Raw genomic sequence first — 17858 nt, forward strand, 5'->3', positions numbered from 1 at the left:
TAGGGGCCAGGTGGTATCTCACCTAGAGGCCAGGTGGGATCTCAGCTAGGGGCCAGGTGGTGTCTCACCTAGGGGCCAGGTGGTGTCTCACCTAGGGGCCAGGTGGTGTCTCACCTAGGGGCAAGGTTGTGTCTAGCCTACTGGCCAGGTGTTGTGTCACCTAGGGGCCAGGTGGTGTCTCACCTAGGGGCCAGGTGGTGTCTGACCTAGGGGCCAGGTGGTGTCTCACCTAGGGGCAAGGTTGTGTCTAGCCTACTGGCCAGGTGTTGTGTCACCTAGGGGCCAGGTGTTGTCTCACCTAGGGGTCAGGTGGTGTCTAACCTAGGGGCCAGGTGGTGTCTCAAGTAGGGGCCAGGTGGTGTCTGACCTAGGGGCCAGGTGTTGTTTCACCTAGGGGCCAGGTGGTGTCTGACCTAGGGGCCAGGTGGTGTCTCACCTAGGGGCCAGATGGTGTCTAGCCTACTGGCCAGGTGTTGTGTCACCTAGGGGCCAGGTGCTGTCTCACCTAGGGGCCAGGTGGTATCTCACCTAGAGGCCAGGTGGGATCTCACCTAGTGGCCAGATTGTGTCTCACCTAGGGGCCAGTGGGTGTCTCACCTAGGGGCCAGGTGGTGTCTCAACTAGGGGCCAGGTGGTGTCTCACCTAGGGGCCAGGTGGTATCTCACCTAGAGGCCAGGTGGGATCTCAGCTAGGGGCCAGGTGTTGTCTCACCAAGGGGTCAGGTGGTGTCTAACCTAGGGGCCAGGTGGTGTCTCACCTAGGGGCCAGGGGGTGTTTCACTTAGGGTCCAGGTGGTGTCTCAACTAGGGGCCAGGTGGTGTCTGACCTAGGGGCCAGGTGTTGTCTCACCTAGGGACCAGGTGGTGTCTCACCTAGGGGCCAGGGGGTGTCTCACCTAGGGGCCAGGTGGTGTCTCAACTAGGGGCCAGGTGGTGTCTGACCTAGAGGCCAGGTGTTGTCTCACCTAGGGGCCAGGTTGTGTCTGACCTAGGGACCAGGTGGTGTCTCACCTAGGGGCCAGGGGGTGTCTCACCTAGGGGTCAGGTGGTGTCTCATCTAGGGGCCATGTGGTGTCTGACCTAGGGGCCAGGTGTTGTCTCACCTAGGGGCAAGGTGGTGTCTGACCTAGGGGCCAGGTGGTGTCTCACCTAGGGGCCAGGTGGTGTCTCACCTAGGGGCAAGGTTGTGTCTAGCCTACTGGCCAGGTGTTGTCTCATCTAGGGGCCAGGTGGTGTCTAACCTAGGGGCCAGGTGGTGTCTCACCTAGGGGCCAGGGGGTGTCTCACCTAGGGGCCAGGTATTGTCTCACCTAGGGGCCAGGTATTGTCTCACCTAGGGGCCAGGTGGTGTCTAGCCTACTGGCCAGGTGTTGTGTCCCCTAGGGGCCAGGTGTAGTCTCACCTAGGGGCCAGGTCGTGTCTAACCTAGGGGCCAGGTGTTGTCTCACCTGGGGGCCAGGTGGTATCTCACCTGGGGGCCAGATAGTGTCTCACCTAGGGGACAGGTAGTGTCTCACATAGGGGCCAGGTGGTGTCTCACCTAGGGGCCAGGTTGTGTCTCACCTAGGGGCCAGGTGGTGTCTCACGTAGGGGCCAGGTGGTATCTCTGTCTGTTTGGATGTCTTGATCTTGGTCTGTTATGCTCTGTGAAAAATAAAATATATGACTAATTAAGAATGATATTATATGATTCATTATGAATGATAGGACTATCATGAAAATCTTTCTTGCATACAAGTTTTAAAAAAGTGTTAAGGTTTTGGTCAGCTGGTTGAAAGTCACACCAACAACAGAATGGAATTAGGTTGCTATGGCTTTTTTGCTAGCTGGTTGGAATAAACCTCAATGGCACTCTGCCCTGGTTGAGACAGCAACCAGCAGCTAGTGGTCCAGACAGCAACCAGTAGCTAAAGGTCCAGACAGCAACCAGCAGCTAGTGGTCCAGACAGCAACCGGCAGCTAAAGGTCCAGACTGAAACCGGCAGCTAAAGGTCCAGACAGCAACCGGCAGCTAGTGGTCCAGACAGCAACCGGCAGCTAGTGGTCCAGACAGCAACCGGCAGCTAGTGGTCCAGACAGCAACCGGCAGCTAGTGGTCCAGACAGCAACCGGCAGCCAGTGTTCCAGACAGCAACCAGCAGCCAGTGGTCCAGACAGCAACCAGCAGCAAGTGGTCCAGACAGCAACCAGCAGCCAGTGGTCCAGACAGTAACCAGCAGCCAGTGGTCCAGACAGCAACCAGCAGCCAGTGGTCCTGACAGCAACCAGCAGCCAGTGGTCCAGACAGCAACCAGCAGCCAGTGGTCCAGACAGCAACCAGCAGCCAGTGGTCCAGACAGCAACCAGCAGCCAGTGGTCCAGACAGCAACCAGCAGCCAGTGGTCCAGACAGCAACCAGCAGCCAGTGGTCCAGACAGCAACCAGTGGTCCAGACAGCAACCAGCAGCCAGTGGTCCAGACAGCAATCAGCAGCCAGTGGTCCAGACAGCAACCAGCAGCCAGTGGTCCAGACAGCAACCAGCAGCCAGTGGTCCATGTTGAACATAATAAACGGCTCTCTATCTACTGGATGTGTACCAAACTCACTAAAAGTGGCAGTAATAAAGCCTCTCTTGAAAAAGCCAAACCTTGACCCAGAAAATATAAAAAAACTAATCGGCCTATATCGAATCTTCCATTCCTCTCAAACATTTTTGAAAAGGCTGTTGCGCAGCAACTCACTGCCTTCCTGAAGACAAACAATGTATATGAAATGCTTCAGTCTGGTTTTAGACCCCATCATAGCACTGAGACTGCACTTGTGAAGGTGGTAAATGACCTTTTAATGGCATCAGACCGAGGCTCTGCATCTGTCCTCGTGCTCCTAGACCTTAGTGCTGCTTTTGATACCATCGATCACCACATTCTTTTGGAGAGATTGGAAACCCAAATTGGTCTACACGGACAAGTTCTGGCCTTGTTTAGATCTTATCTGTCGGAAAGATATCAGTTTGTCTCTGTGAATGGTTTGTCCTCTGACAAATCAACTGTAAATTTCGGTGTTCTTCAAGGTTCCGTTTTAGGACCACTATTGTTTTCACTATATATTTTACCTCTTGGGGATGTCATTCGAAAACATAATGGTAACTTTCACTGCTATGCGGATGACACACAGCTGTACATTTCAATGAAACATGGTGAAGCCCCAAAATTGCCCTCGCTAGAAGCATGTGTTTCAGACATAAGGAAGTGGATGGCTGCAAACTTTCTACTTTTAAACTCGGACAAAACGGAGATGCTTGTTCTAGGTCCCAAGAAACAAAAGAGATCTTCTGTTGAATCTGAAAATTAATCTTAATGGTTGTACAGTCGTGTCAAATAAAACTGTGAAGGACCTTGGCGTTACTCTGGACCCTGATCTCTCCTTTGAAGAACATATCAAGATTGTTTCAAGGACAGCTTTTTCCCATCTACGTAACATTGCAGAAATCAGAAACTTTCTGTCCAAAAATGATGCAGAAAAATTAATCCATGCTTTTGTCACTTCTAGGTTAGACTACTGCAATGCTCTACTTTCCGGCTACCCGGATAAAGCACTAAATAAACTTCAGTTAGTGCTAAATACGGCTGCTAGAATCTTGACTAGAACCAAAAAAATTGATCATATTACTCCAGTGCTAGCCTCCCTACACTGGCTTCCTGTCAAGGCAAGGGCTGATTTCAAGGTTTTACTGCTAACCTACAAAGCATTACATGGGCTTGCTCCTACCTATCTCTCTCATTTGGTCCTGCCGTACATACCTACACGTACGCTACGGTCACAAGACGCAGGTCTCCTAATTGTCCCTAGAATTTCTAAGCAAACAGCTGGAGGCAGGGCTTTCTCCGATAGAGCTCCATTTTTATGGAATGGTCTGCCTACCAATGTGAGAGACGCAAACTCGTTCTCAACCTTTAAGACTTTACTGAAGACTCATCTCTTCAGTGGGTCATATGATTGTGTGTAGTCTGGTCCAGGAGTGTGAAGGTGAACGGAAAGGCTCTGGAGCAACGAACCGCCCTTGCTGTCTCTGCCTGCCCGGTTCCCCTCTTTCCACTCGGATTCTCTGCCTCTAACCCTATTACAGGGGCTGATTCATTGGCTTACTAGGGCTCTTTCATACCGTCCCTAGGAGGGGTGCGTCACTTGAGTGGGTTGAGTCACTGATGTGATCTTCCTGTCTGGGTTGGCGCCCCCCCTTGGGTTGTGCCGTGGCGGAAATCTTTGTGGACTATACTCGGCCTTGTCTCAGAATGGTAAGTTGGTGGTTGAAGATATCCCTCTAGTGGTGTGGGGGCTGTGCTTTGGCAAAGTGGGTGGGGTTATATCCTTCCTGTTTGGCCCTGTCCGGGAGTGTCATCGGATGGGGCCACAGTGTCTCCTGACCCCTCCTGTCTCAGCCTCCAGTATTTATGCTGCAGTAGTTTATGTGTCGGGGGCTAGGGTCAGTTTGTTATATCTGGAGTACTTCTCCTGTCCTATCCGGTGTCCTGTGTGAATTTAAGTATGCTCTCTCTAATTCTCTCTCTCTTTTTTTCTCTCTCTCTCGGAGGACCTGAGCCCTAGGACCATGCCTCAGGACTACCTGACATGATGACTCCTTGCTGTCCCCAGTCCACCTGGCCGTGCTGCTGCTCCAGTTTCAACTGTTCTGCCTGTGATTATTATTATTGACCATGCTGGTCATTTATGAACATTTGAACATCTTGGCCATGTTCTGTTATAATCTCCACCCGGCACAGCCAGAAGAGGACTGGCCACCCCACAAAGCCTGGTTCCACTCTAGGTTTCTTCCTAGGTTTTGGCCTTTCTAGGGAGTTTTTCCTAGCCACCGTGCTTCTACACCTGGATTGCTTGCTGTCTGGGGTTTTAGGCTGGGTTTCTGTACAGCACTTTGAGATATCAGCTGATGTACGAAGGGCTATATAAATACATTTGATTTGGTCCAGACAGCAACCAGCAGGTAGTGTTCCAGACAGCAACCAGCAGCTAAAGGTCCAGACAGCAACCAGCAGCTAAAGGTCCAGACAGCAACCGGCAGCTAAAGGTCCAGACAGCAACCAGCAGCTAGTGGTCCAGAGAGCAACCGGCAGCTAGTAGTCCAGACAGCAACCAGCAGCAGGTGGTCCAGAAAGCAACCGGCAGCTAGTAGTCCAGACAGCAACCAGCAGCTAAAGGTCAAGACAGCAACCAGCAGCTAGTGTTCCAGACAGCAACTGGCAGCAAGTGGTCCAGACAGCAACCGGCAGCTAGTGGTCCAGACAGCAACCGGCAGCTAGTGGTCCAGACAGCAACCAGCAGCTAGTGGTCCAGACAGCAACCGGCAGCTAGTGGTCCAGACAGCGACCGGCAGCTAATGGTCCAGACAGCAAACGGCAGCTAGTGGTCCAGACAGCAACCGGCAGCTAGTTGTCCAGACAGCAACCAGCAGCTCGTGGTCCAGACAGCAACCAGCAGCTAGTGGTCCAGACAGCAACTAGCAGCTTGTGGTCCAGACAGCAACCAGCAGCTAGTCTGTCTGTAGCCTACCATGTACCTGTCCTCTGGGATCTCTGCTCTTTGTAGTGTTTAGGAAGGGAATCATGCTGTCCTGACAGGAATCTGGTCTAGGGTCTGTAGTGTTGAGGATGGCGACCATGCTGTCCTGACGGGCATCTGGTCTGGGGTCTGTAGTGTTGAGGAGGGGGACCATGCTGTCCTGACCGGGATCTGGTCTGGGGTCTGTAGTGTTGAGGAGGGGGACCATGCTGCCCTGACCGGGATCTGGTCTGGGGTCTGTAGTGTTGAGGACAGGGACCATGTTGTTCTGACGGGGATCTGGTCTGGGGTCTGTAGTATTGAGGAGGGGGACCATGCTGTCCTGAAGGGGATCTGGTCTGGGGTCTGTAGTATTGAGGAGGGGGACCATGCTGCCCTGACCGGGATCTGGTCTGGGGTCTGTAGTATTGAGGAGGGGGACCATGCTGCCCTGACTGGGATCTGGTCTAGGGTCTGTAGTGTTGAGGAGGGGGACCATGCTGCCCTGACCGGGATCTTGTCTGGGGTCTGTAGTATTGAGGAGGGGAACCATGCTGCCCTGACCGGGATCTGGTCTGGGGTCTGTAGTGTTGAGGAGAGGGACCATGCTGTCCTGACCGGGATCTTGTGTGGGGTCTGTAGTATTGAGGAGGGGGACCATGCTGCCCTGACCGGGATCTGGTCTGGGGTCTGTAGTGTTGAGGAGGGGGACCATGCTGCCCTGACCGGGATCTGGTCTGGGGTCTGTAGTATTGAGGAGGGGGAACATGCTGCCCTGACCGGGATCTGGTCTGGGGTCTGTAGTATTGAGGAGGGGGACCATGCTGCCCTGACCGGGATCTGGTCTGGGGTCTGTAGTGTTAAGGAGAGGGACCATGCTGTCCTGAAGGGGATCTGGTCTGGGGTCTGTAGTATTGAGGAGTGGGACCATGTTGTCCTGACCGGGATCTGGTCTGGGGTCTGTAGTATTGAGGAGGGGGACCATGTTGTCCTGACCGGGATCTGGTCTGGGGTCTGTAGTATTGAGGAGGGGGACCATGCTGCCCTGACCGGGATCTGGTCTGGGGTCTGTAGTATTGAGGAGGGGGACCATGCTGTCCTGAAGGGGATCTGGTCTGGGGTCTGTAGTATTGCGGAGGGGGACCATGCTGTCCTGAAGGGGATCTGGTCTGGGGTCTGTAGTATTGAGGAGGGGGACCATGCTGTCCTGAAGGGGATCTGGTCTGGGGTCTGTAGTATTGAGGAGGGGGACCATGCTGTCCTGACCGGAATCTGGTCTGGGGTCTGTAGTATTGAGGAGGGGGACCATGTTGTCCTGACCGGGATCTGGTCTGGGGTCTGTAGTATTGAGGAGGGGGACCATGCTGTCCTGAAGGGGATCTGGTCTGGGGTCTATAGTGTTGAGGAGGTGGATCATGCTGTCCTGAAGGGGATCTGGTCTGGGGTCTGTAGTATTGAGGAGGGGGACCATGCTGCCCTGACCGGGATCTGGTCTGGGGTCTGTAGTATTGAGGAGGGGAACCATGCTGCCCTGACCGGGATCTGGTCTGGGGTCTGTAGTGTTGAGGAGAGGGACCATGCTGTCCTGACCGGGATCTTGTGTGGGGTCTGTAGTATTGAGGAGGGGGACCATGCTGCCCTGACCGGGATCTGGTCTGGGGTCTGTAGTGTTGAGGAGGGGGACCATGCTGCCCTGACCGGGATCTGGTCTGGGGTCTGTAGTATTGAGGAGGGGGAACATGCTGCCCTGACCGGGATCTGGTCTGGGGTCTGTAGTATTGAGGAGGGGGACCATGCTGCCCTGACCGGGATCTGGTCTGGGGTCTGTAGTGTTAAGGAGAGGGACCATGCTGTCCTGAAGGGGATCTGGTCTGGGGTCTGTAGTATTGAGGACGGGGACCATGTTGTCCTGAAGGGGATCTGGTCTGGGGTCTGTAGTATTGAGGAGGGGGACCATGCTGTCCTGAAGGGGATCTGGTCTGGGGTCTGTAGTATTGAGGAGGGGGACCATGCTGCCCTGACCGGGATCTGGTCTGGGGTCTGTAGTATTGAGGAGGGGGACCATGCTGCCCTGACTGGGATCTGGTCTAGGGTCTGTAGTATTGAGGAGGGGGACCATGCTGCCCTGACCGGGATCTTGTCTGGGGTCTGTAGTATTGAGGAGGGGAACCATGCTGCCCTGACCGGGATCTGGTCTGGGGTCTGTAGTGTTGAGGAGAGGGACCATGCTGTCCTGACCGGGATCTTGTGTGGGGTCTGTAGTATTGAGGAGGGGGACCATGCTGCCCTGACCGGGATCTGGTCTGGGGTCTGTAGTGTTGAGGAGGGGGACCATGCTGCCCTGACCGGGATCTGGTCTGGGGTCTGTAGTATTGAGGAGGGGGAACATGCTGCCCTGACCGGGATCTGGTCTGGGGTCTGTAGTATTGAGGAGGGGGACCATGCTGCCCTGACCGGGATCTGGTCTGGGGTCTGTAGTGTTAAGGAGAGGGACCATGCTGTCCTGAAGGGGATCTGGTCTGGGGTCTGTAGTATTGAGGAGTGGGACCATGTTGTCCTGACCGGGATCTGGTCTGGGGTCTGTAGTATTGAGGAGGGGGACCATGTTGTCCTGACCGGGATCTGGTCTGGGGTCTGTAGTATTGAGGAGGGGGACCATGCTGCCCTGACCGGGATCTGGTCTGGGGTCTGTAGTATTGAGGAGGGGGACCATGCTGTCCTGAAGGGGATCTGGTCTGGGGTCTGTAGTATTGAGGAGGGGGACCATGCTGTCCTGAAGGGGATCTGGTCTGGGGTCTGTAGTATTGAGGAGGGGGACCATGCTGTCCTGAAGGGGATCTGGTCTGGGGTCTGTAGTATTGAGGAGGGGGACCATGCTGTCCTGACCGGAATCTGGTCTGGGGTCTGTAGTATTGAGGAGGGGGACCATGTTGTCCTGACCGGGATCTGGTCTGGGGTCTGTAGTATTGAGGAGGGGGACCATGCTGTCCTGAAGGGGATCTGGTCTGGGGTCTGTAGTATTGAGGAGGGGGACCATGCTGTCCTGAAGGGGATCTGGTCTGGGGTCTATAGTGTTGAGGAGGTGGATCATGCTGTCCTCATGGGGCGCCTCTTTCCTTCCCCGTGCTTCCCTGAGGACAATACCACAAAATATTTTTATAATTATGAGGTCCAGACTCTTGGAATAAATATTTCACTGTGGAGATGAAACATTAAGAATCACTCCAAACACAAACCATGCAATTCTGTGCTCCGCAAAGCGCCACCACCATCTCCCCACAACCCCGGGGTAACCATTACTGGTTGAGGCTAAGACGTAAATTAAAGACATACCTTTTTATGTCTACATTTTTTATTTGCAGCGTATTCGATCTATAAACTCATGACAACTCTTGTATAACAGACAGAGACTTAGAGTAAACAATGACAAGAAAAAGAAGAAAAGCCAGTTGTCAACATCTGCCTCAGACAGGCATGCAGGTAGACACACAAGTACACACACATGTACATGTCACACACACACACACACATACACACACGCACACGCACACTCTGGTAGTTCTGTTTTTGTCTTATTTTCACTAATGATTAGAGGGGTCTCAATATGTTGCTAAAATATTGAGTTCCTCTAAGGTGAAACAAATATTTTGACCCTACTAACCATGATATATTTATTAACTATGGTCTATTTACTAACAATGGTATATTTACTAACAATGGTATATTTACTAACTATGGTATATTTATTAACCGTGGTATATTTACTAACCATGGTATATTTACTACCTATGGTATATTTACTACCTATGGTATATTTACTAACAATGGTATATTTACTAACCGTGGTATATTTACTAACCATGGTATATTTACTGACTATGATATATTTACTAACTGTTGTATATTTACTAACCGTGGTATATTTACTAACTGTGGTATATTTACTAACCGTGATATATTTATTAACTATGGTCTATTTACTAACTATGGTATATTTACTAACAATGGTATATTTACTAACCATGATATATTTATTAACTATGGTCTATTTACTAACAATGGTATATTTACTAACTATGGTCTATTTACTAACAATGGTATATTTACTAACTATGGTATATTTACTAACCATGATATATTTATTAACTATGGTCTATTTACTAACAATGGTATATTTACTATGGTCTATTTACTAACAATGGTATATTTACTAACTATGGTATATTTACTAACCATGATATATTTATTAACTATGGTCTATTTACTAACAATGGTATATTTACTAACTATGGTCTATTTACTAACTATGGTATATTTACTAACAATGGTATATTTACTAACCATGATATATTTATTAACTGTGGTATATTTACTAACCATGGTATATTTACTAACTATAGTATATTTACTAACCGTGGTATATTTACTAACCATGATATATTTATTAACTATGGTCTATTTACTAACAATGGTATATTTACTAACTATGGTATATTTACTAACTATAGTATATTTACTAACCGTGGTATATTTACTAACCGTGATATATTTATTAACTATGGTCTATTTACTAACAATGGTATATTTACTAACTATGGTATATTTACTAACTATAGTATATTTACTACCTATGGTATATTTACTAACCATGTTATATTTGCTAACTGTGGTATATTTACAAACTATTGTATATTTACTAACCGTGGTATATTTACTAACCATGGTATATTTACTAACCGTGGTAAATTTACTAACCGTGGTATATTTACTAACCATGGTATATTTACTAACCGTGGTATATTTACTACCTATGGTATATTTACTAACTATGGTATATTTACTAACTATGGTATATTTACTACCTATGGTATATTTACTAACTATGGTATATTTACTAACTATGGTATATTTACTACCTATGGTATATTTACTAACTATGGTATATTTACTACCTATGGTATATTTACTAACTATGGTATATTTACTACCTATGGTATATTTACTACCTATGGTATATTTACTAACTATGGTATATTTACTAACCGTGGTATATTTACTACCTGTGTTATATTTACTAACCGTGGTAAATTTACTAACCGTGGTATATTTACTAACCATGGTATATTTACTAACCGTGGTATATTTACTACCTATGGTATATTTACTAACTATGGTATATTTACAAACTATGGTATATTTACTACCTATGGTATATTTACAAACTATGGTATATTTACTACCTATGGTATATTTACTAACTGTGGTATATTTACTAACCGTGGTATATTTACTACCTATGGTATATTTACAAACTATGGTATATTTACAAACTATGGTATATTTACAAACTATGGTATATTTACTACCTATGGTATATTTACTAACTGTGTTATATTTACTAACCGTGGTATATTTACTAACTGTGGTATATTTACTACCTATGGTATATTTACTACCTATGGTATATTTACAAACTATGGTATATTTACTACCTATGGTATATTTACAAACTATGGTATATTTACTACCTATGGTACATTTACAAACTATGGTATATTTACTACCTATGGTATATTTACTAACTATGGTATATTTACAAACTATGGTATATTTACTACCTATGGTATATTTACTAACTGTGGTATATTTACTACCTGTGTTATATTTACTAACCGTGGTAAATTTACTAACCGTGGTATATTTACTAACCGTGGTATATTTACTAACCGTGGTATATTTACTAACCATGGTATATTTACTACCTGTGTTATATTTACTAACTGTGGTATATTTACTACTTGTGTTATATTTACTAACCGTGGTAAATTTACTAACCATGGTATATTTACTAACCATGGTATATTTACTAACCGTGGTATATTTACTAACCATGGTATATTTACTACCTGTGTTATATTTACTAACCGTGGTATATTTACTAACTATGGTATATTTGTCACACCCTGACCTTAGTTATCTTTGTTTTCTTTATTATTTTGGTTAGGTCAGGGTGTGACGAGGGTGGTTTGTATAGTTTTAGGATTGTCTAGGGGGTTTTGTATGTCTAGGGGTTTTGTATATCTAGGTGTTTATATGTCTATGGTTGCCTAGATTGGTTCCCAATCAGAGGCAGCTGTTTATCGTTGTCTCTGATAGGGGACCATATTTAGGTAGCCATATTCCTTGGGTATTTGGTGGGTTATTGTCTATGTGTAGTTGCCTGTCAGCACCCGGTTTATATAGCGTCACGTTCATTTTGTTAGTTTGTTTAGTGTTCTTTCTTTATTAAAAGAAGTATGTATTCATATCACGCTGCGCCTTGGTCTCATCAATACGACGAACATGACAGAAAAACCCACCAAACCAGGACCAAGCAGCGTGAAAAGGAGGAATAGAGCTTAATGGGGAAATAGACCTGGGAGGAGATATTAGATGGAGCAGGACGCTGGACACGGCCGGGGGAGTATCGCAGTCCTAAGGAGGAGTTAGAGGCAGCGAAAGCGGAACGGCCATACTACGAGGATAAATACCGGAGAATAGAGGAACGGCGACGATATGAAGGTAAACGGCTAGCACGGAAGCCTGAGGGGCAGCCCCAATCATTTTTGGGGGGGGGGGGGGGCACACGAGGAGATTGGCTGAGTCAGGTAGGAGACCTGAGCCAACTCTTCGTGCTTACCGTGGGGAGTGTATAACTGGTCGGGCACCGTGTTATGCAGAGATGCGCACGGTGTCTCCAGTGCACTATTCTAGTCCGGTGCGCTCTATTCCAGCTCCTTGCATTTGCCGGGCTAGACTGGGCATCCAGCCAGGACGTATTGAGCCAGCTCTATGTTCTGGATCTCCAATGCGTCTCCACGGTCCAGTGTATCCTGTGCCTCCTCCCCGCACTCGCCCTGAGGTGCGTGTCACCAGCCCAGTACCACCAGTGCCAATACCACGCACCAGGCCTACAGTGCGCCTCGGCAGTCCAGTACGCCCTGATCCTGCTCCTCACACTCGCCCTGAGGTGCGTGTCCCCAGCCCTGTACCACCAGTGCCGGCACCACGCACCAGGCCTAGAGTGCGCCTCGGCAGTCCGGAGCGTCCGGCGACGGTACCCAGTCCGGAGCGTCCGGCGACGGTACCCAGTCCGGAGCGTCCGGCGACGGGCCCCAGTCCGGAACCTCCAACGACGGTCCCCAGTCCGGAACCTCCAACGACGGTCCCCAGTCCGGAACCTCCAACGACGGTCCCCAGTCCGGAACCTCCAACGACGGTCCCCAGTCCGGGGCCTCCGGCGACGGTCCCCAGTCCGGGGCCTCCGGCGACGGTCCCCAGTCCGGGGCCTCCGGCGACGGTCCCCAGTCCGGGGCCTCCGGCGACGGTCCCCAGTCCGGGGCCTCCGGCGACGGTCCCCAGTCCGGGGCCTCCGGCGACGGTCCCCAGTCCGGGGCCTCCGGCGACGGTCCCCAGTCCGGGGCCTCCGGCGACGGTCCTCAGTCCGGGGCCTCCGGCGACGGTCCTCAGTCCGGGGCCTCCGGCGACGGTCCTCAGTCCGGGGCCTCCGGCGACGGTCCCCAGTCCGGGGCCTCCGGCGACTGTCCCCAGTCGAAGATCCACGGGTCAGTGCTACAAGAGCAGACTCAGTGTAAAGAAGGGGGCGGCGTCCAGAACCAGAACCGAGGTTAAATGCCCACCCAGACCCTCCCATATAGGTTAAGGTTTGTGGCCGGGAGTCCGCACCTTTTGGGGGGGGGGGGGGGGGGGGGGGGTGTACTGTCACGCCCTGACCTTAGTTATCTTTGTTTTCTTTATTATTTTGGTTAGGTCAGGGTGTGACGAGGGTGGTTTTTGTATTGTCTAGGGTTTTTGTATGTCTAGGGGTTTTTGTATATCTAGGTGTTTATATGTCTATGGTTGCCTAGATTGGTTCCCAATCAGAGGCAGCTGTTTATCGTTGTCTCTGATTGGGGACCATATTTAGGAAGCCATATTCCTTGGGTATTTGGTGGGTTATTGTCTATGTGTAGTTGCCTGGCAGCACTCGGTTTATATAGCTTCACGGTTATTTTGTTAGTTTATTTAGTGTTCTTTCTTTATTAAAATAAGTATGTATTCATATCACGCTGCACCTTGGTCTCATCAATACGATGAACGTGACAATATTTACTAACTGTGGTATATTTACTACCTATGGTATATTTACTAACTGTGGTATATTTACTAACTGTGGTATACAGTGCCTTGCAAAAGTATTCGGCCCCCTTGAACTTTGCAACCTTTTGCAACATTTCAGGCTTCAAACATAAAGATATAAAACTGTATTTTTTTGTGAAGAATCAACAAGTGGGACACAATCATGAAGTGGAACGACATTTATTGGTTATTTCAAACTTTTTTAACAAATCAAAAACTGAAAAATTGGGCGTGCAAAATTATTCAGCCCCTTTACTTTCAGTGCAGCAAACTCTCTCCAGAAGTTCAGTGAGGATCTCTGAATGATCCAATGTTGACCTAAATGACTAATGATGATAAATACAATCCACCTGTGTGTAATCAAGTCTCCGTATAAATGCACCTGCACTGTGATAGTCTCAGAGGTCCGTTAAAAGCGCAGAGAGCATCATGAAGAACAAGGAACACACCAGGCAGGTCCGAGATACTGTTGTGAAGAAGTTTAAAGCCGGATTTGGATACAAAAAGATTTCCCAAGCTTTAAACATCCCAAGGAGCACTGTGCAAGCGATAATATTGAAATGGAAGGAGTATCAGACCACTGCAAATCTACCAAGACCTGGCCGTCCCTCTAAACTTTCAGCTCATACAAGGAGAAGACTGATCAGAGATGCAGCAAAAAGGCCCATGATCACTCTGGATGAACTGCAGAGATCTACAGCTGAGGTGGGAGACTCTGTCCATAGGACAACAATCAGTCGTATATTGCACAAATCTGGCCTTTATGGAAGAGTGGCAAGAAGAAAGCCATTTCTTAAAGATATCCAAAAAAAGTGTTGTTTAAAGTTTGCCACAAACCACCTGGGAGACACACCAAACATGTGGAAGAAGGTGCTCTGATCAGATGAAACCAAAATTGAACTTTTTCAAACAATGCAAAACATTATGTTTGGCGTAAAAGCAACACAGCTCATCACCCTGAACACACCATACCCACTGTCAAACATGGTGGTGGCAGCATCATGGTTTGGGCCTGCATTTCTTCAGCAGGGACAGGGAAGATGGTTAAAATTGATGGGAAGATGGATGGAGCCAAATACAGGACCATTCTGGAAGAAAACCTGATGGAGTCTGCAAAAGACCTGAGACTGGGACGAAGATTTGTCTTCCAACAAGACAATGATCCAAAACATAAAGCAAAATCTACAATGGAATGGTTCAAAAATAAACATATCCAGGTGTTAGAATGGCCAAGTCAAAGTCCAGACCTGAATCCAATCGAGAATCTGTGGAAAGAACTGAAAACTGCTGTTCACAAATGCTCTCCATCCAACCTCACTGAGCTCGAGCTGTTTTGCAAGGAGGAATGGGAAAAAACTTCAGTCTCTCGATGTGCAAAACTGATAGACATACCCCAAGCGACTTACAGCTGTAATCGCAGCAAAAGGTGGCGCTACAAAGTATTAACTTAAGGGGGCTGAATAATTTTGCACGCCCAATTTTTCAGTTTTTGATTTGTTAAAAAAGTTTGAAATATCCAATAAATGTCGTTCCACTTCATGATTGTGTCCCACTTGTTGTTGATTCTTCACAAAAAAAATACAGTTTTATATCTTTATGTTTGAAGCCTGAAATGTGGCAAAAGGTCGCAAAGTTCAAGGGGGCCGAATACTTTCGCAAGGCACTGTATTTGCTAACTGGTAAATTTACTAACCATGTCGGTTTTGGAGAAGTTCCCATTCCCATCTATACTTCAACAGTTATTTTGAGTTATGATAGATTTTGTCTACAGAACTATTTGATACTTTCGAACTGAAGCTCCCTTTCCACACTCAATATCTCATAGTATTTGTGGTCCACTGAAGTAGGCTATCATACACTAATTCAAATACTGTGTGTGGACAAAGAGCAGACATTACAAATCATATCATAGTAGCAAAACCAGCAAAAGTTCTACAAAATGTAGGTCATACTTGACGTGTTGTTCAACGTCAAGAGAACAAACAGATGGAGAAAATGTTGCCTTCTATGTTCTTTTAATCTCTATAGAGAACCACAGGAAGCAGGATGCAAGTTGAAAGCAGTGGGGTTGAGGCCTTTGTAAAAGACTGGTTCTGGGACGTTATAATTTGGTTGTCTTGTTATGTTACTTAATATAGATCAAGTCCTACAAAAATAAACCCAGAATTATTCTTGTTATGACAAAGTATCTTGAGGAGCCAAAAGTATCTACCACTGGAACTGTTTCAATGGATTGGAGCCCAGATGGATCATATTATAGACTGTAGAGACTACTGGGTATTGTTCCCCCTCAAGGGCACCAACAGTCCCGCATGGTACAGTACACATTCTCTCTCAATCATCATTATTTCCTTTATTCAGAACATATGGATAATAATAATAGGCTGTCTCTCTTTGAGCGTGGCAAAGAGTAGCGATGTCTTTGCCTCAGGAATCACATAACTTTGGGGAGGATACTATGAAGACTCCTTAAGTATTTGTTGCCATGGCCTTTTTAACACTAGCCTAAACAAATAGTATAGGCAGATATAAATATATTTAGTAAATACATTGAGCGGATGGACTCTGTTTCATCTCACTAATAGACTCTGTGTTTGTGTAAATACAGTATGTGTGCCATGTTCACCGACACTGGGACCTCAACATGTTTCATTAGTGAGATGAATATGTCTCACCGGGCTGTGTTGTCTGTGGTCTGGCCAAGATGGTCTGGACTGGATGGTCTGGACTGGATGGTCTGGACTAGATGGTCTGGACTAGATGGTCTGGTCTGGACTAGATGGTCTGTACTGGACTAGATGGTCTGGTCTGGATGGCCTGGACTAGATGGTCTGGTCTGGACTAGATGGTCTGTACTGGACTAGATTGTCTGGTCTGGATGGTCTGGACTAGATGGTCTGGACTAGATGGTCTGTACTGGACTAGATGGTCTGGACTAGATGGTCTGGACTAGATGGTCTGTACTGGATTAGATGGGCTGTACTGGACTAGATGGGCTGTACTGGACTAGGTGGTCTGGTCTGGATGGTCAGGACTAGATGGTCGGGACTAGATGGTATGTACTGGACCAGATGGTATGTACTGGACTAGATGGTCTGGACTGGATGGTCTGGACTGGATGGTCTGGACTGGATGGTCTAGACTGGATCGTCTGGCCTGGATGGTCTGGAAAAGATGGTCTGGACTGGATGGTCTGGACTGGATGGTCTGGACTGGATGGTCTGGCCTGGATGGTCTGGAAAAGATGGTCTGGACTGGATGGTCTGGAATAGATGATCTGGACTCGATAGTCTAGACTGGACCCTCTGGACTAGATGGTCTGGACTGGATGGTCTGGACTAGATGGTCTGAACTGGATGGTCTGGACTAGATGGACTGGACTAGATGGACTGGACTAGATGGCCTGGACTAGATGGCCTGGACTAGATGGCCTGGACTAGATGGTCTGGACTAGATGATCTGGACTAGATTATTTGGACAAGATCGTCTAGACTGGACTAGATGCTCTGGACTAGATGGTCTGGACTGGATGGTCTGGACTGGACTAGATGTTCTGGACTTGATGGTCTGGCCATGCCAGCTGCAGGTTCCCAAGACCAGCTCTCGGAGGGAATGGAACAGGAACACCCAGGGGGTCTTGACAAGAGGATGAGCCAAGTTACAGTAAGAGAAACACTCCCCACTACAGTGTACACCCAAGGTAGGGTTTCCCTTGCAATATATTAACTTCTATTTGTTTCAAATAGAAAACTTTGGAGCCACAATGCCTGTTGCTTTTAGGGCCTCATCTTGAAAATCAAATTGGGGAAAGACTGTGTCACGACTTCCGCCGAGGTTGGCTCTCCTGCCCGTTCGGGCGGTGCTCGGCGGTCGTCGTCACCGTCCTACTAGCCACTACCGATCCCTTTTCGTGTATCTGTTGGTTTTGTCTGATTGGCTGCACCTGTGTGTTGTTTAGTTAATTAGTGTCTGTATATAATATAGGTTGTCCCACCCTTGTTTTGTGCGGGATTGTTTATGTTGTCATTCATTTCGTCTATCAGTGTTTTTGTGTTTCTTATTCTCCGGTTAGTCTGTTATCCTGTGTTGGATAATTTCACCCTGTGTGTGTTTGGGTTGATCGTGTTTGTTTTGTTCACCGGAG

General features: G+C 47.9%; 1 pseudogene; it reads right to left on the reverse strand.

Moving 5' to 3' along the window:
• Positions 1-1582: 1582 nt before the first annotated feature.
• The window catches only part of LOC139381295 (constitutive coactivator of peroxisome proliferator-activated receptor gamma-like), a 34631-nt pseudogene continuing 18355 nt past the window's right edge, over positions 1583-17858 (reverse strand).

Source organism: Oncorhynchus clarkii, chromosome 23 (genome assembly GCF_045791955.1).
Source record: "Oncorhynchus clarkii lewisi isolate Uvic-CL-2024 chromosome 23, UVic_Ocla_1.0, whole genome shotgun sequence".
Lineage (NCBI taxonomy): Eukaryota > Metazoa > Chordata > Actinopteri > Salmoniformes > Salmonidae > Oncorhynchus > Oncorhynchus clarkii.